Raw genomic sequence first — 25,890 nt, forward strand, 5'->3', positions numbered from 1 at the left:
AGGAATTTTACACCCCAGGAACCCACTCCTTTCCCATGGACAGACCATTTACTGGTCCCCATGTACTGGCATCTTAAAATCGCTCCGACTCAACCACACAAAACCAGGACACTTGGTAGACGGTGGCACAAGCTGGTACCGGAGGAATGGGAAGCTAAGTTAGGAGAATCCATCCCGCCTCCCTCATCGGATCCCAAAATGGCAGATAGAGAATTGAATGATTGGCTCACCCACTCCCTAGACAGTCTTATCCCACTCACTTGTACTCTTAAACATACTAAGAGGATCAATCCAGCTCCATGGCACACCCCCGCACTGAACGCTTTAAGGAAGGAATGCAAAAGGTCAGAACGCATTTGGAGGAAAGACAAGTCTGTGAAGGAAAAAGACGTATTTCAGTCATCCATGAGAGCATACAAACTAGCACTCCGCAACGCCAAAAGTGCCTTTTATGAGGAAAAAATAAAGAATTCCTCCTGCTCAGCCAAGGAAACCTTTCTTATCCTTAAAGAGCTCCTCCATGTCCCCGACCCCCCACAAAAACCTATGGACCCCAAAGCAGCGGAAGGAAAATGTGTCAAACTAGCCACCTTCTTTGATGATAAAATTAAAAAGATCCTCGCTTCTCTTCCCGCTGCTAAAACCAACTCCATTGAAGGATATGAGGACCATCATCCCCTGCAGAGGAATTCCCCCTTGAAGCCCGCCGCCCCTCACTTGGTTTCCTTCGGCCCGGTTACCATGGAGGAGGTAGCAGCATCATTTGATTCAATAAAGAGTGGCGCTCCCAGTGACCCAGTGCCCATACGATTCCTCAAAAAAATCACCCATACCATAGTGCCCCCGCTGACCGCTCTGATCAACACCTCATTAACCCAAGGTGAAGTCCCCCCTAGCTGGAAGGAAGCGGTCGTTAAAGGACTTCTTAAGAAACCTTCATTAGACCCTGAGGATCTATCAAACTATAGACCCATCTCTCTCCTTCCTTGTATTGGTAAGGTCACTGAGAAACTTGTAAATAAAAAACTGTCACAGTTCCTGGAAACCAACCATCTCCTCAAGAACTCCCAGACGGGCTTCCGACCAGGTCAAGGCACTGACACCGCTCTCCTTGCAGCAGTGGAGAAGGCCAGAGACATTCTCGATACAGGAGGATCAGTGGCAGTGGTCCTCCTGGACCTGAGTGCGGCCTTCGATACTGTCAGCCACCAGGTCTTAACCCAACGCCTGGAAAACATCGGAGTGAAAGACAAGGCTCTGAAATGGCTTTCATCCTTTCTCTGCCAGCGCTCCTTCCAAGTCTGGGAAGGTGACAGCCGCTCCCCTGCCATCCCCCTCCGGTGTGGTGTGCCACAGGGCTCGTCACTGAGCCCCACGTTATTTAACGTGTACATGGCCCCACTGGAGGAGAGGGTCTCCCCATTCGGAGTCACTATCATCAGTTATGCTGACGATACACAGCTGGTGGTAACTCTATCTCACCCCAAGCAAGAGCCCTCCAACCTTCATGACTGTCTCTCCAATATACAGCAATGGATGAACGACTCAGCCCTGAAATTAAATGGGTCAAAAACAGAGATTCTGCTCCTAGGTCAAAAAACGCTAGATCTACCCCCGAACATCTGGCCCGCCTGTCTTGGTGAACCTCCTGCCCCCAAGACGGAGGTCAAGAGTTTGGGAATATGGTTAGAGAAAGATCTTACCTTTAGAACGCAGGCAAGGAAGACGGCCGGCGTTTGTTTCGGCCTATTAAGATCATGTAGGAAGGTGCTTCCCCTGCTCCCTTTCAATTCCAGGAAACAGTTGATCCAAGGCCTGATTGTGTCCAGGCTGGACTACAGTAACGCCATTTATTTGGGAGCCCCTGAAACCACCCTCCAGACACTACAGAAAATCCAGAATGCCGCTGCCCGGATGCTCACGAACACCCCGGCCAGAACATCTGCAAAACCCGCATTGAAAAAACTGCACTGGCTACCGATCAGGGAAAGAGTGGTATTCAAGGCCCTCTGCCTGGCTCACAAAGTGCTCCACAACGAAGGCCCACCAATTCTCAAAAACTGTATCACCCCCTATAGACCTACTAGAGCACTCCGATCGGACCATGGAAACCTCATTGTGGTACCCAGGGTGAAAAAAGCCCGTTCAGGAGGTCGCCGTTTTTCGGTTCACACAGCGAAGCAATGGAACGCGCTCCCTCTGAAACTAAGAACAGAACCGAATCTCCTCCGTTTTAGGAAATCGCTCGAAACCCTCCTCTTTCCATAAACCATTCTTATTTTCTGCACCCCCTCCCATCAGGATTACGAGGTATAGCGCTGGGATACTCATGGGTGACTACGCGCTCTATAAAAACCTTAAATTAAATTAATTAAGTTTGACAACCTTCTACACTGAAAGGTAGGGTGCATATTTCTGTTTTTTAAACGCATGTTTCTTATTGGTTAACAAAAACTGATTGCAAGGAACATTATATATGATGAGCTGATATGTTGAAAAGTCAAGCACACTTGCTGTCTTGATTAGCAACATTGTGTGCTGAACTTGTGACCTGTGTGCTCAGTACAGTGTTCCGTGACCTGTTTCTATGGTAACGAGCAGAAGGCAGATTGGGGGAAGGGTTCAAATTTATGTCAGTCAGTCAGTCATAAAGCTTTATTCGATACATTGCAAAAATGACCATAAAAGCACATGTAAACTACATAACATCACCATATAGAATAATTACAGGGTACAATAATACAACTGAACCATCCGGATAATTAAAACATCATGCTTTTCCTTACTTGGATACATTTAAGAAGGTAGGTAGCAGTAAAAAAACAAATATCTACTTCATACATATTAAAAAGCAGTTTCATTGAATCATGCACGGTACGTACACCATATTTTACAAAAATAGGTTTTAAAAAATGTGTTCGTAAATGATCGTACAATTTACATATCAAAAGTAGATGTAAAGTGCTTTGTGCTGAGGTGCCATCGCAGGGGCAGGGACCAACAGGATGTAATTTAGAGGAGGAGAAGGCTACCAGATTATGTAAAATACCCAACCTTAATCTGGTCAGTACAAACCGGTGAGATGCTCTAGTTACATTACTGAGATAGATTTGATAGCCATTTCCATCCACAAATTTGCTATAAAATATACGAGTAACTAGTTGACCAGTGCTTTCCTTCCGTTTCTCCCCCTGGTAGGTCATAAATATATTCTTCATCTCAGGTTTTGACAAAACTGAGGCAGCATAGCAATCCACAGTAATATCTATACCATAGATATCTCGGAAACTGGAGGCAACATATTTTAGCCACGGGATGTTGAGATAGTTATCAAGGGAGAGACAATCAGTTACATCTGCTCTATCTAAAGAGGTCTCTTCCTTCAACCATACAGATCGCCACAGCATGAGTGGCCTTAAGGAGATCAAATCGGACAAATGGTGGATACCCAGCTCTCTATGGATTAATTCATTAGGGGCTGACTTAGGCAAGCACAGGAGCCTTTTGAGGAAAAGATTTTCCTCCACTTGCAAAGTACTGTTCGATGTATATCCCCAAACTCCTGCTCCATAAAGGGCAGTGGACAAGCTACGTGCTTGATAAATTTGTAGCATGTCCCATATACGTCTTTCCCCTAATTTAGCCGCAAATTTAAAAACTCCATGGGCACTTTTTGCCATTTTTGTCCGCACATTGGTGGTTTCATGGGACCATCTACTGTCCTTTGCAAATATGATTCCCAAATAGCAGAATTTATCTACTTGTTGGACCTTGTGCCCGTCTAAAAAATAGGATTGAGGTCTCCTAGACCCTGCCCCACAAGTCATGATAAAAGTTTTAGTTTTGTTGATGAGCAGTTTCCTATTCTCAATGAAAATAGAGAAACTATCCATCAAACGTTGAAGCCCTAATGGGGTCCTTGCCAGTAACACGGCATCGTCTGCATATAACAGTCCTGGTACGTCAAGGACATTAATCTTAGGAACATCAGCGCTCACCCCTTTAAAACAACATCTACCCCATCAATGAAAAGTGTAAAAAGAAGTGGGGCAAGAACACATCCTTGTCTAATCCCACTTCGAAGCCTAAACTTCGTCGTACACTCCCCATTAGTACCATATCGTATACTAGTTCGGAGATTGGTATATAATTGGGCAAGAAAAAAACCGATTCCTTCTGGTGTGCCCATTTCTAACAATTTGGCCCAAAGAATCGAATGTTCAACCAAATCGAAGGCACTACTTAAGTCTGCAAAGCAGAGATAAAGGGAACCCGTTTTAGCCTGCGTGTACTTCCCTATAAGGAGATTTAAATTTAAACAGTGGTCCACGGTTCCACGCCCCTTCCTAAAACCATATTGGGTACTAGCCAAAATCCCATTATCTTCTGCCCATTGTTCCAGCCTTACCAATAGAACCCTACTCATAATGTTGACCGAGGAATCTAGTAGGGAGATAGGGCGGTAGTTCTTAACATCCCCTCTATCACCTTTTTTGTAGATTGGAATTATAATAGATTCCTACCAGGATGGTGGCACCCCATCGCTTACAGCAGCATTAAATACATTGGCTAGCAGAGGTCCCCACATCTCAGGCACAGCTTTATAAACATCAATAGGGACCCCATCCGGTCCCTGTGCCTTGCCCCCTTTGCTAGCATTAATACTCAATATAACCTCTGCGGTGGTAACATCCAACGGGATAGAGGACCAAGGTCCACTACTATCATCTGGCGGTATATTAGTGTTAAAAATGGTGAAAAAATTAGTTACCCATGTAGCCTTATTGACATTAGAGGTAAGTTCTGGGACCATATCATCTTTAAGAAAAGGGCAGTTAACTGTTGCCCAAAATAGAGCACAGTTAGATGTCTCAGCTGCCTGTGTCAATTTGTCCCAAGCCTCTTGCTGTAACTCCTTCTTGCGCCGTTTAACCTCTATCTTGTAATTCTGCCTGAGTTGGTTAACAACGTTCATATCTCTTGGCCTAACGGCCAAGCCCTGCTTAAGCTCTGATAGCTTTGCGGTACAGGCATGATCGAACCAACCTTTCCTGGGAGCTAATTTCCCGGGGACAGTTTTAGTAAATTTATTTTCAATGACTTTATTAATAGATATAAAATCTTTCACGATGTCATCAGCCTTACGATCGCTCTCAAGGATAGCAAGAATTTCTTCTCGACAGTCCTTAACTATGGATTTAAAAACTCCTTCAGCTTTTTCTCCTTTCCATCTAATTCTTGTGCCATTGGGTCTGTGGGTTTCAATGTTCATCACAAGACGATCAGAAGGGAGAACTCTATCCTTCCACAAAGTGATAACAGTGATGATACAATTATGGTCACTTAACATATAATCTCTGACCTTAGGTGGCTTGCACAGTGAAGTAATATTAGATGACACGCAAATGTGATCAATCACTGTATTTGCGTTCCTTCCCGTGAATGTAGGAATTGTATCACCCTGTTCGCTCTTAGCGTTTTCTAAAATTTCCATATCAAGGGATGCCAATAGTTTATTCAGGGAATCCCCGTATAGATTATGCGGGAAGTGCAAATCATCTTCCTCAAAATCATTCTTAACCCCACAAACCCCCAAGGTCGAAAAAATACAAGTGGGTATATTAAAATCCCCTACCCAAATAAAATTAAGATCAATATTGTCCCCTGTAATTAAATCGTCTAGGGCAGCCCCTAATTCATTCACGGCTTTATGCCTTGTGCTATCGAAGACGTTATTATAAAAATGTATTAAAATAGTATCAGACCCCTGATTGTCCGATAACCACAAGATCTGGGAATGGACACCAACGATCAGGTATCTTTTAACTTCGATTGGGATGTTAACGGAAACCAAAACCAGGAGCCCTCCCTTCGGTCTACCGGATAACGATGCCAGGGCTGGTAGATTAAATGAGACATGGTCGGGATAGCTGACACTTTCCTTGCACCAGGTTTCTTGGAAGCTTATAATGTCATGAGAGCTAATAAACTCAGCCCAACCCGGATTATCGGCTTTAGCAGCTAAACCAGCGATGTTCCAACTGACAATGGAACATGGCGAGTACTCCTGGACTTTATTAAACCTTAGATTCTTGGAACCCAACTCTGCCCTCGCCGGTTCCTCCCCCGCTATATTTATAGTGCCCCCGGCCTTCTCGGTAGTTACCACAACGGGACCCCGTCCTTTCTCTATATTACCCCCCAGAATCGCTGAGACTACAGTTGGCGATTCAGGACATACACACTGAACTACTCCACAAAGGCTGATACTGCTACTGCATGAGGGGGAAAAAGTACCCGAGGGTACTCCCCCATACGCCTGTTGTCAATCAACAGCCTCCAGTCCGCTAAACCTATTTTGAATAGGAGTTTGACTCAAAACAGGAGGGTGCACTTGCCAACCCCTATTGGTCATTCCCTTCCCTCTTCGCTGTACTTGTGTCCACTCATCTGCAAAAGTTGAAAAATGATTAGGGGGATAAAAATAGGACAATGGGAGAGATTGTATGGTAGCTCCTGGACTATGATGTTTCCAATTACAAATATACTCCACAGTCCTAGGGTCCCTAAAATTAACAAGGACACAATCACCCCTAATATCCTTAGCCAAATGTCCCACCCAGGACACCCTCCGTACCATAAGTATTTTACTAGAAATGTGCGGGGGTAGTGGTCTGAATTTATTAAGCTAGTCAGCAACTTTATTCTTTAAGGCCATAAATGATTCTTGACCTGGCTTACTCAATTCAGGGACCCCTGTTAAAACAACCAAATATGGGCTCGCTTCCGGGGGCAGGTCAATGATAGTTTCACCCATAGGGGCCTGAACTATTAAAGTCCCGGCTCCCTCTTTGGGCTGAACCGGTTTGCACTCCCTTGGGTTCTTAGTTGCTGCTACCACTGGTATCATAGGTGAAGGAGCAACTAGGGCCGGTAAAACTATGGTAGGAACTGAAGAGGGTATAGGTTCTATGACAACATTCCCCCCCAAAAGCCATTTGATGGTACAATATCCCTAGGCATGGTTTCCTTTTTTAGGGAATCTACAATTTCCAGTGATACAAGCTCAATCTTATTAAGCTGCTGTTCAATCTTTGTTAATCTATCTTCAACTGGGTGAAGGAGGAGTCTAAATAAGTCACCCATTTTAACCAAAATGGGGTCCTCCATCATCGCCCTTACCCCCACACTATTGCCCTCACACTGGGATACCACTCCCGTACATGTTAAATGTTCTACCGGTGCGGCTAAGGTATCCGGGGTGTTAGTAACAGCCTGCTCCCTAACATTGGCTGCAGCTTCGGTATTATACAATTTTTTGGACGTCTTCCCTTTCTTACCACCATTGGCATAAACCTGCCCTTGTTTATGCCTTGGAATCGCCCCTTGGCGTCTCTCCCGTAATTGGCTGGTATTAAAAGTCTTAGCAGGACTAACCACCGTGGGTAGCATGTGGGATGATGACACTAATAAATCCGAAACCATGGACTGCTCCCCCGGGGCAGTATAATCCAGATCTCGGGCAGCCGATGAAATACACATGGTTTCAGAGATCACAGGGGCACCATTACCGCTAGTTTGTCCATGGGGTTCAGGTGTCCGTGCATTAGCAATATACCCCATGGATGACCTTCTAGCGATGGCTAAATCTTGTGAGACCCGCCGCTCCATCAGCGTGATCCCCTGATCTATTACAGAGTTAGCTCTAATGATAAAGTTGTCCAAAGTCCCAGTTAGATTTCCATTAACCGCTCTGCTTCTGCTCTCTCTCCGGGCCATGATAATGTAGGTAAATAATCCTCGTAGAGAAAGTACTTACAGATTAGGTCCCGGGGAAGCAGATAAAAGAGGGTAGGCCCGATCTGGTCCGGTCTGAGCTTAAACGGGCCCGCCCTTGGTCCGGGCGGGCGGGCGGGAAGAGGCACAGCTGAGAGTGAGAATGAACGCGGGCTGCTGGTCCTCGCAGTCCCGCCGACGTTAATACCCCAGAGAAACACCAAGTCCAGTCGACAGAACGACTCGATCCACTGGGGTAGAGAGACTCCAATGCAGACTTAGAACAGTTCAAGATTTAAAATGCAACAACAATGAGCTCCCAGAGCAGGGTGTTAACCAGTTAAGAGAATGAAGCAACTAAGGGAGGAGTAAGGAGCATTGCAAGCGGCCTCCCCCCCAGGAGAAGCAATCCGCACCAGCCGCAGAGAGAAGGCCGCGACCCCAGGACTTCGCCTACGCCCGCACCTCTAAGCGCCTAAAGCAAGCTCCACTCGGCTCCCTCCCTGCCCCCGAGATCAGTTCGTCGACGTCGTGTCCGGCTGGAATTTGGACCAGCGACCAGGGACCTGTGGCCGGGAGCCGCAAGAAGCCTGAGAGACACCGGAGAGACGAGGCTCGCGTGGAGTCTCGCCGGCTTTTTCGGCGTGTGACGTCCTCCCTTTATGTCATTTGGAAAGGGTTGAAATGTTTAACCAATAGAAATGTGTGTTTGCTTTTGAATTTATGTTGGAAGGAATGTGATTGATGTTTACATGTATATGTGTGGAAAATGAGAGGGAAACTTTGCCATTCTTTGGTTCTGCTGACAGGTGCACAGTGCAGAGATTCTGTATAAGAAAATCTGGTGTGTGACTGATATCTGGTGTGTGACTGATATACTTCTTAATCTACAAAACAACTTGAAAGGTGAGTTATTTAATTGTGAGGGGATGTATGTAGACTATTTTGATTTTAATCAGACTAATGTATTTCTCCTGCTAAAGTGTAGGGAGTACTTTTTTCTCTACAATCTTATTGACAGTGTGTGTGCATGTAGAAACCATTCTGTGATAAGCATTTGTGTTTTTCATGTGTTTGTAGACAGATAACTGTGCTGTTTTTATATTTTGGTAGAATTAGAAACCAGTCATTGTTTATGAATTTGTGAAATGAGTTATGTTTCTACACTAAAAAGTAGTACTCCTTCTAGATGAAGAAATGTGTTTTGGTATAGTGCAAGGGATAGTGTTGCTTGTCTAGAATCACACAGTGAGTCTGTGTGCATTTGGGAACCACTGTGAGAGAAGCATTTGGTAACATCGTGTATTTGCTGACAGATAACTCTTTTAAAACCTGTCTTGTTGTCAAGTTTTAGTAGCATTAGAAGGCAGTTTTTGCTTATGCTTTGATTAAATGAGTCAGGCTTTGACTCAAAAGTGCAGTCCTGAAATATGTAGATTGTGTGCAGTTCCCTTACCACTTCCACTGTAGTGAATGAGTTTTGGTAAACTCCTAGGAATAGTGGTGCTTGTCTAGAATCACACTGTGAGTGTGTGTGCATTTGGGAACCACTGTGAGAGAAGCTTTTGGTAACATCGTGTATTTTACGACAGATAACTCTTTTAAAACCTGTCATGTTGTCAAGTTTTAGTAGCCAGTCTTGGCTTATGCGTTGGTTAAATGAGTTAGGCTTTGACACAAAAGTGCAGTCCTGAAATATGTAGATTGTGTGCAGTTCCCTTACCACTTCCACAGTAGTGAATGAGTTTTGGTAAACTCCTAGGGATAGTGGTTGTCTAGAATCACACTGTGAGTTTGTGTGCATTTGGGAACCACTGTGAGAGAAGCATTTGGTAACATTGTGTATTTGCTGACAGATAACTGTTTTAAAACCTGTCATGTTGTCAAGTTTTAGTGGCATTAGAAGACAGTTATGGCTTATGCTTTGATTAAATGAGTCAGGCATTGATACTAAAGTGCAGTCCCGAAATATGTAGATTGTGTGCAGTTCCCTTACCACTTCCACTGTAGTGAATGCGTTTTGGTAAACTCTTAGGGATAGTGGTGCTTGTCTAGAATCACACTGTGAGTGTGTGTGCATTTGGGAACCACTGTGAGAGAAGCATTTAGTAACATCGTGTATTTTCTGACAGATAACTCTTTTAAAACCGGTCATGTTGTCAAGTTTTAGTAGCATTAGAAGCTAGTCTTTGCTTATACATTGATAAAATGAGTCAGGGTTTGACACTAAGGTGCAGTACCATGTACTATTCTCTTCACTGTGCCAGAACTGAAAATTTAGAAGTTTTACCCAGGCACTGTCCTAGCAGTAGTCTGATGATTTAGTCAGTTTCTAAGTACTTATGTTGTGAACCATACATTACCACATAGACTCCTTCAAATGTCTATGCAGTATGCATGCAGTCTTCTAACATACTATACACTTGTCTTTCACGCCTTCAATTCCCTATTCAGTATCCATACACTTCCAGGAAACACCATGTCACTCCCTTTGCACTTCTCTAGTGACCCATTCAGTACCAAGTACTAATCCATTCACTGTGCCAAAAGCCACGACTTATAAATTTACCTAGGCACTCTCCTTGCTGTACTCTAATCATTCAGTCAGTACCCAAGTACTCATGCAGTGAGCCAGGCCTTATCACATAGACTGCTTCAAATGCCTATTCACTATGCATGCAGTCCTCTAACCACATACACAGTTGTTTTTCACACCTTCAATTCCCTAGTCAGTATCCATACACTTCCAGGAAACACCCTGCCACTCCCTTTGCACTCCTCTAGTGACCCATTCAGCACCACATAGTAATCCATTCCCTGCGCCAAAAGCCTACCACTTATAAATTCACCCAGGCACTCTCCTTGCAGTACTCTAATCATTCAGTCAGTGCCTAAGTATTCATGCACTGAGCCAGGCCTTAGCACATGGACTGCTTCAAATGCCTATCCAGTATACATGCAGTCCTCTAAGCACCTACACAGTTTTCTTTCACACCTTCAATTCCCCAGTTAGTATTCATACACTTCTAGCAAACACCCTGTTACTCACCCAGTGTGTCTCCTTATAGTACTGTAATCATTCAGTCAGTTAGCATGTAGTCTTTTAGTGAGGTAGGCTTTAGGGCATGAACTGCTTCAAAGTAGTATGCACTATGCATGTAGTGTTTTAACCATCGTCACACTTGTGGTTCAGGGCTATAGTTTATTAGTCAGTTTTTATATAAAATGTGTTTGTACAGTAATGGAATAGTAGAAATTTGAAAGTTATTAATATACATTTATTTGTGATTCTTTTTTACAGATACTGTTTTTCAACGTTAAAATAGAGAAATCATGCCAGAAAAAGAAAAGAACAGAGACAGGAGGATTATTTGAAGAAACATCAACCACAAGTATTGAATGTACAAGATAATGTGGCTAAAAGGAAAAAATCTTCTGGTAAGATCATGAAGCAATTTATTAAAAATGTTTGTGGGAGCACACAGAATGTAGATAATGCTGGAACTACTGAGAATTCTTCAAGTAAGAAAAAAATTCAAAATAAGAGGAAAAGTAAAAAAGCAAATGGTCAGTCAAAGGAGATAAAGTATGGTAAAAGAAGGCAAAATCAGTATAAGGAATTACGCAAAAAAATATTTTACAAGAGAGTAGTGCATAATTTGCTGAAAGATGTGAAGAAATATAAAAAGAGAGCTTTATTTTATAAAAAGAAGAAGCATATTGAAAACATTGTGGAAAAGGCTTTTGAAGTAAAAAGGAAACTGTTTAGTTTAGTATTAAACAGAATTTGATCACTAGATAAACCGGTACATGTAATGAAGGCCAAAAGTAGGAGGAAAAGAGTTATTAATTAAAAAAAAAAATTGTGATTTTTTTTGGGAGAATGGAAACACAGTTCCAGTTCAGAGCCTTTTTTTAATGAAGAGAGTTATTCACTGAGCGAAAAATTATTGTATGCAGTTGACACCAGTGGTAGAGGTTATGAGGTTAGCGACGGTTGTCCAATTGAGAAAGAGAAAATGGTTGAAAGAAATGCAGAAGAAGTGATAGCTGATGAAGTTTTAGGGAGACGTGCTAAAAACCCTGTGTACACTTGGGATTGCAGTAGTGTTTGCAGTGTACGACAGGAATCTATTGAAAAATTATGTTGTTTTTTACGAGCCTATACTAAAAAAAGTGTAAAACAAAAGATTAAGCTGTTTCAAGGACTAGACCCTTGCAGAGTGAGAAAACATACTGGTTTGCAAGGTCATCCTCTGGCTTGTCTTTCTAGGAAAGTTTGTCAAAGTGTTTTTCACCATTTCAAAATGCTGGCAGTACATCATACTCAAATGCGGAAGTTAGTGAGAAGGTTGTATTATGCAAAAAGTCCAGCACTAAAGTTAAGTGAGTTGAACAGTGCTCTTTTGCGTGGGTCAGTATCAGATGTGAAGCAGGTCTGTGATGATATTGAGTTTTGTTACTTTGGTCCTCAGCAAGAGAGTGAAGAAACTGACACATTAGTAGAGAAAAATGTTGAAGACAATGTACAACCCGTAATTACAGAAAAATTTGAGGATGAAATCACAAAGTTTAAGGTAATTTTGGGTGAAAGACCAAATGTTTCTTGTATTTGTTGTCGGTGAAGTCACTATAAAAATCAGACTAGGGGTGTCAATGCATTATTTAGTGTCTGAAGAGCAACATGGCTTTATACCTGGCAGGGACACTATAGCACATATTAACACTGCTATAGCTGTATTTGATGTTGCAAATCAACTGGAACAGCAGATTGGGATGATCATGCTAGATGCCGAGAAGGCCTTCGACCGGGTAGCTTGGGGCTCCTTGTGGTGCACGATGGGCTCCTGTGGCCTCGGTCAGAGGTTTATCTCGGCTATTAAAAAACTATACTATAAACCTTCGGCTAGGATTAAGTATAATGGCTTTACCTCTTCTATGGTTAGAATTGCTCGTGGTACACGGCAAGGGTGTCCACTCTCTCCCTTACTATTTGCCCTATATATCGAGCCCTTCATTAAACACTTGCTTCATAATATGTCTATATCACCAGTTGTCTGTAATGGCATCTCCTTGAAAGTCACCGCAAATGCGGACGATATCGCTGTTTTTTCCACTAGGCCAGTGGAAGCTATTATAGAACTAACTCAAGAAGCACAGCGATTTGGGTCCTTTTCGGGATACAAACTGAATCTCAACAAGACACAGTCTATTTTAAATTTCACACCAGTAACTACCTTATCGTCACTAGGTATAACAACTTCGGCTAGGTATTTAAGGGTATGCCTCAGCGCTCGCACTGATGACATATTTGATTTAAACAATACACCGCTCTTGAAAAAGGTCACTAATGATCTGCGTAGGTGGCAAAAGCTTATATTGACAATCATTGGAAGGTGCAATATAGTAAAGATGAATATATTGCCAAGATTTCTCTACTTCTTCCGTGCTATTCCTCTTAGAATTCCAATGTCTTTCTTTAAGCGTATAGATAGTGTCATTGGAAGTTTTATTTGGAACTATCGAAGAGCAAGACGGGCACTCAGATACATTAAACTTTCCTTTAAGCAGGGAGGTTTCAAACTACCTGATTTTAGATTCTACTTCTGGGCCGCCTTCATTAGCCGAATTCAGTCTTTAATGAAGGGACCTGCGGCAAGGGAATTTTGGGTATCGTATCAATTGGCACATGGTCCAAATACTGGCTTTTTGCTACAGTCTATGTCAGACCCCAACTACTACAAAAGAGTCCGATTTAAGACTCTTCGACATACTTATTTAATTTGGCAAGATGTCTGTAAAAAGTTCAACCTTCCTGACTGGCACAAATTTACTTATCTTTGGGGTAATCCGAAGCTCCCTGATATTTTTTCGGACTCGGTCACGAACATGTGGCTACAACAGGGAATCACAAATTTAGGGCAGCTCTATGATGAATATGGATTTAAGTCTTTTCAGACACTGCTTATGGAACATGGGCTCAAACACAACTCGTTTTTCAAATATTTACAAATCAGGAACTTCTTCATGCAAGAGAAAGGACTGTTGGCTCTTCCATCAACAACAGAAGTTCTTCGTGTAATTTTCAAGAAAGCTGATCGTGGTCTTATAGGGAGAGCTTATGGTTGTTTAATGGAAGAGCTTGACGACGACATGTCACAGATTACAGACAAATTGAATATTATGTTTGGTATAGAGATAACTCCTGATGAAGTTTCAGATTCACTCACTAGAATAGACATTTCTGTCACTTCAATAAATCTGAAATTACAACATCATCGAATTCTTTTTATGCTGTACTACACTCCTAATTTGATCTCTAAGTGGGCCACTTCAATTAATTCTACTAAATGCTACTGCCCCAAATGCAATGAATTTGCTGCAGATCTACGACATATGTTTGTGACATGCCCTAAGCTAGCTAATTTCTGGTGTAGGATTGCCCAGGAATTGAGTAAGTTAACCGGTAAATTAACGACCTTATCAGAGAAGGAAATTCTACTAGGGCTACTATTGGATACTGATAATGCCTCAAATTCTTTTGTTTCAATATTCATGGCTTGCGCTCGTTTGACCATTGCTAGGGTGTGGATAGAAAAATCCAGCCCTACTATTACTGAGTTTTGGTTGCTATTAAAGGGGATCTATGAAATGGAATTAGCAGTAGCAAAAGCAAGGGGATTGAGAACATTGGTTAAATTTGGACGGCTCTGGTCTTGCCTACAGTGGGATTGAAAGTATTTTGAAACTATTTCGGATTGACATTATATGATTTGATATAACATCTATATACAACTGTTCAATCTATATATCCATCTATATGTATTTATTTTTAAATGTAGTTAATGTAACAGAAGAATGTGATTTTTTCTTTTCTTTTCTCTTTCTTTTTTTAATTGCATTTATTTGTACGTGATTGACAAAATGATGTGCACTTTGCTTTCTCTTTCTTGTCTCGTATTGTGACCGTGACCAATAAAGCTAAATATGAATTTAAAAAAAAAATTTAAAAAAAAGAGAATAAAATGCCTGCTAGAGCTGTTCATAATAATCTAGAGTTGGTTGCTATTCCTCCAGAGCTGATAGATTTAAATACGTATGAGTCTATTCTCATACAATGTGTTCACCCGTTTCAGGCTATTGTTCGTATGGAGCCCAAAACAGGTAAATTACCTCCATCAGAGTTGCAAAGAGGATTGAAAGGAAGAGTTGTGTATTTGCCGTTAGATTTAAAACTATTGAAACTATTGGTGTAGACCATGCAGAAAATGAGCCACTAGTCATTCTAGTTAATGGTGTTCCTACTAAGAATAAGAAAATTTGGCAAGAGTTAGTGGATGTTAGAAAAGTGCAAAAAGCATCATTGTATCTGTTAAACAATAATGAGTACTATAGAAATGTGTTTGTAGGAGAAAAAGAAATAGATTTAGCAGAAGATACTGAAACATTAAGTGGACAAATAGAAAAAGTGGACATGTCCAGATGTGAAGAAATATATGAACTTTACAGTGTACATTCACTTCATTCCAAAGAGGTGATGGGGAATACAACTGAGTTGTTTCAAATGAAAAAAGCAACAGGAAGTCCCATGAGTGTATGGGAAGAGAGCTTGGAAGCTCGTTGTTTCCCACAATTGTTTCCAACAGGAAAAGGTGGACGATATGATGAACGTCCTGTGCAGATTCCTGCATCTGAATATCGGACAAGATTATATGCAGAAGATCCATGATTTCGACAATGTATCCCTTATATGTTTCATCTTCTGTTTGAAAGTGACTTGTCTGGACTTTCATATGCAGTAAATCACATTTTAAAAACTGGAATGCTTCTTCAAAATGTAACTGCAAAGGATTTTATGGATAAAGTGCATCAGAGAGATGATCATTTAGAATCTCAGTTGATTAATCTGATGGCATGTCAGCGTTTGACTAATGAATATTGGTACCGTCGACATGGAGAACTGAAATGTATGCTACGGAACTTGGGAACTCCTACATGGTTCGTTACACTAAGCTGTGCTGAGTATGCTTGGGATGATTTACTTGAATTTCTTCGTGAGGCAAATTCCAAAATAAAAAATATTGAATACAAGACACCTGGAGAATTGTGCTCTTTGGATCCTGTCAATGTATGCAGATATTTCAATCATAGATTTGAAGCTATGATGTCTTTCATCTGCAATAAAAAGAATCCTCCTCTTGGAGAAGTTGTGGATTTCTTTTGGAGAAAGGACTATCAAGCAAGAGGTGCTCCTCACATACATATGTTGTTATGGGTCAAGGACGCCCCCAAATTTGGAACAGATTCAGATGAAACTGTTTTGTCTTTCATTGAAGATTATGCTACATGTGCTCTTCCAAATAGCAGAGAAGACAAAAACTTAAAACAACAAGTCTTACGATTTCAAAGCCACAGGTGTGGAAAATACTGTTGACGAAAGTACAAGTCAAAGGATAAGTTCTATACCAAATGTCGTTTTGGATTTCCACCTCCTGTATTATCTAAAGGAAGAGTGAACAGTTTTATGTCAACTATGCGACATACCATCACAAGAAAGTCTCCGAAAAACACCTACAACTTAAGAAGAAGCGAAAAATCAAAATACATAAATGACTACAATCCAGTTATTTTATCCATGTGGAACGCTAACATGGATATTCAGTATGTTGCGGACAATTCCATTGCTGTTGCTCGATATGTAACGTCTTACATTACTAAATCAGAAAAGACTGAATTGAAAGAAATGTGGGAAGAGATTTCTCACGAGAAGACTCTAAGTAAGAAATTATACAGTTTCAGTTTCAAGATGTTATCACATCGTGAAATTGGAGCATATGAATGTTCAGATCGGTTATCATCTGCAAGTCTATATTCCAAAAGTAGAAGAATCATTTGGGGGAGTCTAGGTCTTGCAGGAATGCGAAATCGGGTACTGAAATCTGTTCAAGAAATTGTATATTTAGCAGAAAATGACCCAAAAAGTACAGATATTTTGAAAAAGAATATGTTGGACACATACTACCCAAATAGAAGTCATCATCTTGAGAACATGTGTCTCTATGAAGTGCTGCAAAACTACACTTTTAAACGGAATACTACAGAGAACATCAACGATGGAAAATATGGAGTGATTGGTTCCGAAGGATGTCTGGTGAAACAAAGGAAAGGAAATTTAATTAATCACAGGAAACTGAGTTGCGACACTGCTGACAAAAGGGAATTTTACTATTTAGCCCTTTAACAAATGTTCAAACCATGGCGTTCAGAACTGGAATTACTTGGAGATTTTCCCAGCTATGGAGATTCATTTAATGCTTCTAAAGATAGCATACAATGCAGTGCTTTCGCAAATTATGTCAAAATGTTGAATGATGAAATTGATCAAGAAGCTATAATTGCAGCTGAGATTGCTAGAGACAGTTCTCAAGACAGTCAAAGTTCTGCTGCACTGAGTCAAGATCCACTAGGACGACCAATTGTTGAAAATGAAGCAGCGATTGCAATGAATGAGGTGGAAACAGCAATGTATCAAGCACAAGAAGATGCAATACAGTTAGGAAACTTGGAAGAGCAACTAAATGTTGAACAGAAACAAATATATCAGCAAGTGAAAGAGCAGATTGACCATGGATTACTTCATGAAAAGAGAGGGTGCTCATGTACATCATTTCAACCTATCCGAATGTTTGTGAGTGGTCAAGCTGGAACAGGAAAACGTTTTTTAATTAAAGTAATTACAAGTTATCTGCAGACAACAAGTGATTCGCATTTGTCTTGTGTTGTCACTGCTCCAACTGGGTTGGCAGCTCTTAACATTTAAGGAATTACTTTACATCGTTTACTAATGCTACCAGTAGAGCATGAGAACAAATTGGAATACCACAAGCTATCTGGAGAAGCTTGTTGTGAAGTTTCAAGAGTCCTGAAGAAAATGAAACTTCTCATTATTGATGAGGTAAGCATGGTCTCAAACGTGATGCTTGCCTTTGTGCATTTAAGAATGCAGCAAATTATTCAAACAGAGTATGACGTGTTATTTGGAGGAAAACACGTCATAGTTTTTGGAGATCTACTGCAACTGACTCCGGTAAAAGGACAACCGGTATTTAAAACACTTGCCCATGAAGATACCAGAAAGTCTCTTGGCAGTGTTGGTAATGTGAACATTTGGAGTAATTTTGAATACAAAGAACTGACAACAAATATGCGACAGGCAAATGATGCTGAATATGGAAGTATTCTTCAAGATATAAGAATTGGAATTCTTTCAAAACAAGGGAAAGAAGCTTTGGAGAGTCAATTACTTTGCAATGTCTTTCCAAATGAAAATGCAGTTCCTGCAAAAGTGTACGGGGAAATTGCTAAAAATAAGTCAGTGATTTGCTTAATGCCAACACTGCACGAGTGTTCAATATTCAACGAAGAATTATTGAAACTGGAAAATGAAGAAATTGTAAAAATGGAAGCCATCGATAAAATACTGCTTGAAGGAATCACTATTATTTTGACGGGAAAGTTGAGATCAAAACTGGATTGTTTAGAAAAAAAAATATCTAAAACTGCTGGTTTAGAAAAGACACTATATGCGTGTGTAAACTGTTGGGTAATTTTAAGGCGTAATTTCAATGTAGAGAAAGGTTTAGTTAATGGTGCAACGGGCAAAGTGGTGGATTTTGTGAATTATCAGAAAAAAGAAGGAATTGAATTTTTAAAAATTAAATTTGATCAGATTGATGAAGTTAAAGAAATTGGTCGTTGTTCAGTTCGTTTTTAGCTTGTTAAAGATTTATATGTCCGTAGGAAACAATTTCCATTTTCTCTGGCATATGCAGTGACTATTCATAAATCTCAAGGATTAAGTGTAGACAGTGCATTGGTGAACATTGGATCTACCGTATTTAAAGAGGGTATGGCATATGTTGCTTTGTCGCGAGTCAGAACATTATCTGGTTTGTTTTTGATTGATTTTGATGAGACAAAGGTTACTGCAGATGCAAACTGTTTAAAAGAGTATAATAGGTTAAGAAGGGTGTATGCTCCAAATTTAGGTCAATATCCTGTATTTGAAATGCGTGTGGTTGGTCGAAAAAGAAGGTTAGAGAATGTCTGTTCTGAAGGTGTCAAGAAGGGAAAAGAAAAAGATAATGTTGTGATTGCAGGTAAAAAGAAATTGGACACTGTTGGAGAGATTGTTAGTTATCAGTTTGAAAATAGTTCTGGTGTCAAGTGCTATGCTAATGTAGTGGTTAATGTTGTTTTTTATCTTGAAGGTTTGCAAGAACAAATTATGCAGAATCGGGAAAAAAGATTTTGTTCTCTGTTACATTCTGTTTATGACAAATTGACAACAGATAGAAGTAAAATACAATGTGTTTCAGATGTTCGTAGTCTTTTGGATGTGTGTTCTGGTTCTACACAATTTACACAAAATATCCCAAAAGATGCTCAGGAATTTTTAATGTATATGCTTACCATTTTTGAAAATGAAGGTGTAGAAATAGAAAATATTTTTGGCCTTTCTTACAAATGGGAACATTTTTGTGAAAATTGCATGTATACATGTAGCACCAATGTAGACACTGAGAGATTTCTGTATTTAACATTACCAGACTGTAAATCAGTGTCTTTCAATAAATTAGTTAAAGGTGCAATTCAAAACACGGACTGTAGCCAATGTAAATCAGAAATGTTATTCACATTATTCTTAACAAAATATGGAAAATACATAATTTTAATGATGCAACGTTGTACAGCTGACGGAAGAAAATTGGATACTTTAATAAAGCAATTTGTAGCAGCACAACTATCAATATCAGGAAGGACTTTTGTAGCAATTGCAATAATTTTCCATGATGGTCCTTCCACAACATCTGGACATTACACTGCCTATCTAAAATGTGTCAAAGGCTGGACACTTTGTAATGATGCCCAGTAGGTTTTCAATCAACGTTTGCCTAGTGAATTACCAAATTCCTACCTAATATTTTTAAAGCCAAAGTTTTAGGAAGATAATTCACTCTCTGAGGATTTTATTATTATAATTTAATATGACTACCATTGGATAATTTACATAAAGAAGGAGTGCAAGAATACCATTTGGCCTCAAGGAAAGGTATATTTTTGAATTATGGACTTTTTGGGGATCATTGATTCGGTGATTATTTTAATGCGGCAATATTTACCAGTTTTTATAAGTTCAAGTTATAAAACTTTGTAAACTGTAAACATTTCATATATGTGTGATTTGTATTTTCTGGTATTTTACTGAGAATAGTATGTTGTTTTTTTTGTAACAATCTTTCTGATTGTTTTTTTTTTGCCCGCTGTTAAGTGATGAGTACGATTGAAATCACTATTTCTAGTGAAATTCAATATATTCTGAGAACAGCAAAAAAGGCAAACAAATTACTTTGTGGAAATTATGCTGTGTTGTAATAAATGTATTATTACATGTTATAATTATTTTTTTTCTTTTCTGTCACAGATCCAAATTTTAAAATAAGCAATTTATATGAATTTAGATTGCAATGAAAATCTGAAAAAAATGTATACCATTTTTTATTCCTATTATTGTGAAGGTAAGTTTAACTAAGTCTCAATATGCAGAATGAGGAGGTCTGCAAGAAGCTACAAAGTTGAAACAAGTTTCTAAAAACACTCTGTTTATACCTATGTAGTTTTGAAATCTGACCATAATCAGATATCATGTGACCTGCAAAAAAAGAGATTTGAGGGGTTCATAATATTTCCCATTGTACCTATTGAAGGACCGCAATCATTTCAGTCAGTCAAGGCTTTATTTCGACAAAGAGCATGTCTTAAAAAGTAGTACATAAATGCACATTATTTTTTAAAAAAAGATAAAAGCAGCCGGTTCATAGCAATAAATGCATACAATTCATAATATGAAAGCGCCAATAAATTACGTAAAAAGATACATTGTAAAACCAGAATTAAACAAGATACAAAAGCCTATTTGATCTGATCAGCCATGCCCAGCTTAAAAACTTCGCCAAGCCACAGGCAAAAAGGGGCCGTGAATCCGTTTTCAAAATTTGCAAGGCCTCCCTATGGTGTCTGGTGCCTAACTCTCTACAGAGAGGTTTCAACCACCTACGACGTGGAGCTTCATAAGCAGGGCATTCGAATAGGAGGTGGGGAACTGACTCTATCCTTAACATACAATGCGGGCAAAAAGGGATCGTCTGGGCCAGGGCCTTCCACCTAGCAGTTAGTTCACCCACGGGAAGTGTTACTTCTCTAAATTTAAAATACAATGCCCTGTCTCAGGGTTTTGATATAATATCAAGGTAGGGCTCGCAAAATGGGACCTCCTTCACTAAAAGAAATTCAGCAGTGGACCTACATTGTTTAAGATTAGTGTTTCGCCCGTCTAACACCTATCTCCAGTACAGTTTTTTCAAAACAGACTTGGGGGGAGCAGTCCTTGACTGCCAAGCTTCTTCTAGACCCAATTCTACCAGAAGTCGCTTGACTTCCCTCAACCAGCTAATTTTGGGCCAACCAGGCATCGATAAGACCTCTTTCAGACCGTCTGCGTAGCTGGCCAGTTCGGGGACTCTCCAAATGCGAGCCCAAAGAAGGAGAGGGCGCAACCTTGCCTGATCACTAATGGGACAACTACCCATGTCAAGCAGTAGTGGTAAGGTTGGAGTACTGTATGGAAGCCCCATTAAGTCCTTGAGAAATTTATTTTCTGAGCAAGACAACTGGTCCACATTCTGCGCACCCCAAAGATCCGCCCCATAAAGCGCCGCACTCACGCCTCTTGCCCTATAAATATCAAGTACCGGAGCAATTGGTTTAAGGGAGGAGGCCCGTTGTTCTTTAAGTAGTGCCCCCGCCACCATCTTGTGGCTCAACAGCATCTTATGGAGGTGGCAATTCCATCTCATAGTGTCACAGAGACGAATTCCTAGATAGTCAAATTCTTTGACTATTTCTAGGGGAACTGATTTTAGTGTGGGTGGCCTACCAGTCTTCTTTGGGGGATTCATGACCAGATACTTGGTCTTTCCAGTATTAATTTCCAATCCCCTCGAATCACAGAAAGACTGGAAGCTAGTTAAAAGGCTCTGTAGCCCTGCCGGGGTCTTGGAAATCAGGAGGGTATCGTCTGCAAACAGAAGGGTGGGTACCCTCCTGCCTGCCAACGATGGGGCATCTGAAGGGATTTGTAAAAGGTGGTCCACCACTCCGTTAACATACAATGAAAATAGAGTGGGGGCTAAAACGCATCCCTGACGAACACCTCTGTTTACAGGTATTCGTGATGTCTTTTGACCCTGGTTTCCCCACCTGATCTGCGCAAAATTTTCAGCGTGCAACTTAATTAACAGGGACAGTAAATATGGGGGCAAACCCAGCCCAGATAACACCCTCCAGAGATGGCTACGGGGGACCAGGTCAAAGGCAGTCCGCAAATCTATAAATGCAAGATACAGACTGCCTTTGCCCAGTACAACCACTTTCCAGTAGAGCATCATCAACCGGAATGTTTGCTCAATGGTCCCAGTGCCTGTTCTAAAACCTGCCTGGAAATCGGACAGGATACCCTTCTCCTCTGCCCACTGCAAGACCCTCCCCAGGACCACCTTTCCTGCCACCTTCTGTGTGGAGTCTAATAAACTTATAGGGTGATAATTTGCTGGGTCGTCCCGACACCCTTTCTTAAAAATTGGGACGACCTCAGCACCCCTCCAAGATTCTGGAAGAGCTGCGTCTGCAAAACTAGCATTTAATAATGAGGCAATAAGTTTCCCCCATTCTATCGGGTTGATGCGTAACAGGTACCCTGGTAGGCCATCCGGCCCCGCAGCTTTGTTGGGGACAAGACACTTAATTGCGTCCACAACTTCCTTAACCGTAAACAAAGAGTCTACACTCAGCTCAAGGTGGTCTAATAAAAGGGCATCAAAGGAAACTTCCCCATAGTTAGGAATTGGCATTTAAAAAACCTTAGAAATTCACAGAAAAAACCATAGGTTTCAGGGGCATTATAGTTAGCTGGACATTTCCCTCGTACAAAACCCTAGAAATTCCCCCGTTATAGTTAGTTCAGCTAACTATAACTCGCGCCCCCGCAATGCACTGCTGATGTCACATATTACATCACTCATTACATGGTCAGTGACATCACTGATGACATCACTGATGACATCTCAAATGACATCACTGATGATGTCATCCATGTGATAAATTAGTGCATCTTCTCACACCTTAATATAACCTTTGATACACCGACTCAAAATTTCAGACAGCCATTTTGACAACCATAGATACTCCAATACCAATAACTACATACCCACTCATTAACTCTTAGGTCTACATACACCTCCACTCACTCACCTGTACAGTCGCTCATACTTACAGTCACTCCGTACAAGACTATCATATGTATTTATACACCTATATAGACACTCACACACCGCCAATCATCCATTGAGGTACTGACACACCTAGTCAGTTGTGCAAGTAATTAAACACAGTCCAATTTACTCACCTATACAGTTAAACACACTCAAGTTCCCTTACTCATAAAAATAGTACCACATTCTTATACTCTTATACAATCATTGATACAAGCACACACTCATCCATACAGCCACTCTCACAATCACACACTCTCACATATACCCACTTATATACTCTTACACACATATATAATGCCTTTCACATATGTAGTTAGTCACACATGTACCACTGAGATATACATTCAATCCCTAACACACCCATACATACACTCACCCAACCATACAGTCCATCACAGATACACTCTTAAAACCATGCACCCATAGAATCACCCACTCACACATCTATGCAGAGTCACACACACCCTACCCACACAAACACTCAGGCACCCATACAGATAGTCAGACAACCAATCAATAACCCATATAGAAACTCATATAGCTATTTACAAAACCATGCTGCCACTTATACACCTACACACAGACACATACAGACATTCACACAGTTTAGTCACTAGTCTGCAGTAAGATACATTTAATGACTCACTTATAGAGTCAGTTACTGTTGTACTCTTACATGAAGTAGACTGGTAGCCATTATGTAGGTTTCAAAGCCTTCTTTATTGTACCAGTTCCAGATCACTTCAGACAAGGTTCAGCCACGTACCAGCTTCATCATTAGCCTATCTAGGCCCTTGTTACAGCCTCTATCTCAGCCCATGTAACAGCCCCACCAGGAGCAGCCTGCCTAGCTGCTCAGCCCATCTCCAACTGTCATCACTCACCCACACAGGCACCCAGGCATCACAGTCACACCAACATTCCGTTACCATCTCTCACTCTGGCTGAGCAGCTAGGAAGACCTAGGCTAATTACAATTAAGTAAAACTCAGGATATAACAGTTACGCACCTAGAAAATCATCCATTCACACACTTGTACACCCACTCATTCTTCAACAGACCTTTCCCTATATATAGTAAACATATTAAAACTGTACAGAAACACATACTCACTGGATGATGTCATCAGTGATGTCATTTGAGATGTCAAGAGTGATGTCACTGACCATGTCATGAGTGATGTAATATGTGACGTCATCAGCAGTGCATTGCGGGGGTGCGAGTTATAGTTAGCTGAACTAACTATAACAGGGGAATTTCTAGGGTTTTGTACGAGGGAAATGTCCAGCTAACTACAACGCCCCCGAAACCTATGGTTTTTTCAGTGAATTTCTAAGGTTTTTTAAATGCCAATTCCTAACTATAACGCCCCTGAAACCTTTGGTTTTTTCAGTGAATATATATATATATATATTATCTACTGGCGGTCGTCAGTAGATAGTTATAGTTAGGACCTATTTTCCATAGGAAATCCGCAACATTCTATTCCCAATAAGTCTGGCGCCGATTGACGAATCTTCACAAAAGTTTCCAAACTTTCGGCCAGCTCCGCTCCGCTCCTACCCTGAAAGTTTCGTGGTGATTCATCAAGCGGGGGCTGAGAAAAAAGGGGGGTCCCGAAACGCATTTTCCCCATGCAATTTTCCATAGGATCTGTTGTCGCAGCTACAGCCCGAACTGCTGAACGGAATTACACCAAATTTGGCAAATAGGTAGTCCTCAGTTCAGACTCATGCCTTTTGCTTAAATGGTGTAAATCCGTTCAGTAGTTCCTGAGAAAATTAGGGTAAAAAGTTAGTGATATCTATGGCCGGGAAAGATCCGCGCACCCTCCCCGCACCCTCCCGAGCACGAGCTGAATGCTAATTGGCTGCCAACACTCTGAATCAGGAAGTGTTGGCTGCCAACTTGTGTCTCGGTAGAACCCACTAACGCAAAAAAAACGAAGCGTGGCCCCCCCACGCTGACCCGCCCCAAGGAGCCCGTGGTGCGGCCATGCCACAATGCTTATAGTGTGGATTCTGCTGCTGGGGCTGGTGGGTTCCAGCTGGCAGGGGGTCGCCCCTTCCGTGCCTAGGGGCAAGGGGCAGCCTCGTCCAGGGCGCCTTGCATCAGGGGCCAGTCCTGCGACCCCCGGCTGTGCAGGGACGGCGGCGGCCGCAGAGGAGTCTACGAGCACCTGGGGGGCGCGCCCAGGTGCCGGAAGCTCTACTGCGCCACCAAGTACCACCTGCAGATACACCTGAATGGGAAGGTCAACGGCAGCCTCGAGAAAAACAGCGTCTTCAGTGAGTTCCAGGGGGAAGCACCTGCAATGATGCGCTCTGTGTAGCGATAGCTCGGTAGGTTGGGCGCGAGCTGCTGAGGTCCGTACATGGTCTGAACCCTAGAACAGAGAATGGTTTGTCTAACATTTAACCCTCCACCATTCCTGCGCTCCATGTCAGTAATAGAGCTCAGCAAGCCATAGGTGCGCACACGAGAATAGTTGTCTCAACGTTCAGACCATCCACCCTCCACCACTTCCCTGTTTTAAATCTCATCCTCTATGTCAGCAGGTTAGCGCAGTGGGTTTGTCGCGTACTGTACCCTCCAAACACAGACTTGAACGCTAGTGTACACTCGATCATTGTTCATTTATAGCTACGCTTTCACAATTGCTTGTCTTGACAGCGGCAGGATAGCTCAGCTGGTTAAGCGACTGCTGAAATCTAAGTTCAA

Source organism: Triturus cristatus, chromosome 6 (genome assembly GCF_964204655.1).
Source record: "Triturus cristatus chromosome 6, aTriCri1.1, whole genome shotgun sequence".
Classification (NCBI taxonomy): domain Eukaryota; kingdom Metazoa; phylum Chordata; class Amphibia; order Caudata; family Salamandridae; genus Triturus; species Triturus cristatus.